Source organism: Protopterus annectens, chromosome 4.part0, assembly GCF_019279795.1.
Source record: "Protopterus annectens isolate FY-2018-M chromosome 4.part0, PAN1.0, whole genome shotgun sequence".
NCBI classification, from domain to species: Eukaryota; Metazoa; Chordata; order Ceratodontiformes; family Protopteridae; genus Protopterus; species Protopterus annectens.
The window spans coordinates 713,860,034-713,863,199 of NC_056733.1; the positions used below are offsets into that span (position 1 = coordinate 713,860,034).

The following is a 3,166-nucleotide window of genomic DNA, read 5'->3' on the forward strand; positions in this document are numbered from 1 at the left end:
TGGCCTAGGTTGTGGCTGAGAAGGGTAACTAACAATTTTACCTGCTTGTAAGCATATGTTTAAGTAAAATAAAGTAAAATAAAATTCTTGGATGAAATGTAAATATCAGTAGAGACAATGAAGTGGAAGAATAGTTGTAATAAATGGATAAACTACAGAAATGAAGTTCAACATTTTACAATGCCACTTGTTTTTATGGTAAAAGTACAAAAGTATATATGTGATTCAATTAATTTTAAAATAAATAAATGTAATTTAGTGGCAGTTAAAATGCGCCAAGTTTAATTATATATATGAATACACTGTTAACTATATTTAGGTATATAGCACTTTGATAATAACCATAGAAAAAAGACAATGCTACTACTAGAAGCACTAAATGTAATTTGTCATCAAATGGAAACATGACACTGTTATGTTTGTAGATATAGTGTATATTTTGTTAATAAACAGAAAAGGAAAAATTAATGTCAGAAGTGGGATTTGAACCCACGCCTCCATTCAGAGGCCAGAATACCCACTCCGGGGAAAGAATTTTACTCCTTGAGTCTGGCGCCTTAGACCACTCAGCCATCCTGACAGCTGTTATGTTGAATGCAGTATATATGACTTCTCTGTTTAAAGGTTAAACAACAGAAAGCGTACAGAGCTAAAGTTCAGTGCTTCAATCATTTATCTTGCTTATGTCAACAGCATAATATCTGGTTCACTTTTACATTACCTTTCTAACTCTCAGAACAATGAGGAAGTAGACAAAACAAGTTGCCTTTTAAATGTACATTTTCACCACTGTTTGTTAATTCAATGAGCGGTTTCTCTGCAGTCGTGTCGGCATGAACTCTCTTTTGAAGCAAACTGTCAGATCTGATTTCATCCAGCCCTTTATTCAAATGAGCTAGAAAGATGAAAAGGTTCCCGCTCATGCATTTTAGATTAATGCCTGTGGGGGATAAAATACAGTAAACACAGAGACAACAGTATTTTTTTCGTTCTTTCTTTTGGTCAGTATGTAAATGGAATGTATAAACACTACTACTGAAGTGTCCCTTTCAGCAAATATGTTACATGTGGTCTTAAATAATAAGCCAGAGGAACTGTGAGAATTATAATGTAATTGCAAATGTAGGAAAGATTACCATGTAAACTAAATCAATATTATTAAGGAAGTTGTTGAGGGGTGATGTCTTTCATACTTACACATTTTCGATTTGTTGTAGTCGTACTTCCCAGCCTTCCTGGATTAAAGAAGGTCTGAAAGTAAAAACACGTTTTAGATGAGCTAACAGATTAACTTTCTTGTGTAAAGTGAAAGATCAGTGTTTTTGTCTACTAAACTATTTTCAAAAGCTGTAGACTTCTTCAGAGCAATGTTGATGCCAGAGTAACCTTGTTTCTTAACTGGATGTCTTAAATTAATGGTGCTAAACTTAAGCTAGATTCCAGTAGGTAACTTTCCACCCCTAATCTCAAAATGGTGATGTATCTGGAAATCATATAAATCATAACCGGGCCCAGTGGCCATTTACACCTTGGCAGCATCCACCCTTAGACCTTACCACCTTATTAAAGGAGCAAAAGGACAGACATACCAGGAATGTATTTGTGGATACACACATTCAGTTGTCTAATTCTTTTCTGAAGAAAGAAAGAAAGTGTGTTAACTTTATTAATTTGGACTGGACATTTGTTTCAGGGAATGGGTAAGTGTTGCATGGCAATCGTTCTCTCCACCATGTTTCATTTATTTGCTGAAGCAAGTTTAGATCCCTGGTTCTAGTGTTAGTGGAATAGTTTGATGTGTGGAGATATAAGAAGTCTCAGAGTACTGGATCCCTAATGGCTGAATGGGAAGGGACAGATTGCCCCAAAGTAGTCTATGAGACATGGAATAAGAGAACAGTGCTTCCAGCCTCTCCTAGTAGCCCTTGTCATTTAAGTGTATGATCTTTTTAATTAGGAACCTCTGGAGTCTTCTCAATTGTTTGATATGCCTAGTAAGATAGATCCAAAGACAGATCCCAAAAGGGCATTATATTTGACGATAGCTATAATCAAAGCATAATACAGAGGGGTAAGAAGTTCCTTTGATCCCGATGAAATGCCTTTTGCTATCATCTGTACCAGGTAAAAGGCTTCCCTTTTCAGGACTCTGTGCTGAGCCCACTCTGCTTTGGCATTTACTTCTCAGAAGTTAAAACCCATATCAAAGGCCTCTAGCTGACCCAGGAGCAGTCTAAGAGTTTCCCCCCAAGAGACTAACATCCTACAGGAAGGACTAACACAGATATGACTAGTGCCAAAACATGGCTTAAAACTCAATGCCAAGAAATGCATACCAGTACCATTTGGGAAGTCAGCCACCCTAGGAAACGACTTCACTGATAACATGCTCCTAAGAGTAGATCCAGTAGTCAGGAATTTTGGATGCATGTGGATAGTAACCTACATTTTGACCAACATCTGTCTAAAGTAGCAAGGAAACCAGTCTATGCTGCTCAGTTTATAAGCAAGGGCATGGCATGTAGGTCCAGGAGGTTATCGTTCTGCAGCCCTCATTAGACCTATCATTGAGTACAATGTCCCCTTTGGTATCTACCTGACCAGGCACATGCAGCAACTGGAACTTCCACAAACGTTCCTCACAAAAATAATACAGGCCATAAACAACATGTCTTTTTCAGATTTCCTCAAAGCCCTATCTCTGTACTCAGTTTCTTACATATTGTTGAGAGGTGATCTGTGCCTAGCATACAAGACATCCGTGTGTCCTGTTCTGATGGTCTATTTGCACAACTGCAAAACCAATAGCATCAGAACTACTCGATCTATGGACTTGAACTTTGCTTGCTACATGAACAGGACATGATGAAGGGACGCATGTGTCTCAGAGAACTCTCTCCCTCTGAAACAGGCTTCCCATCCATGTGAAGCAGAGTTCTTCCCTAACCCTATTCAAGCATAACCTGGAGCACTGAATAAGAAATTGGAAATTCACCCCAGGTCTACCACCTACACCTCTAATGAACACAGGTAGTTTGTAAGTCATACCCTGGCTTATACATACCCCTTAAAATAACATCTAAGTCACAGAAAACTTTTTGGGATACATTTATGGTGCATGGCTAGACATAATGACCCCAGTGATCATTAGCCTAGTATACACCTA

The 3,166-nt window shown here is 38.1% G+C and overlaps 1 non-coding gene across 1 annotated transcript; it reads right to left on the minus strand.

The window, feature by feature from the left end:
- Positions 1-468: 468 nt before the first annotated feature.
- Positions 469-580, minus strand: TRNAL-CAA. The gene is made up of 2 exons: positions 543-580; positions 469-514 (listed from the first exon to the last, which is right to left on the minus strand). It is a non-coding gene; the product is annotated as a tRNA-Leu (tRNA).
- Positions 581-3,166: the final 2,586 nt, after the last annotated feature.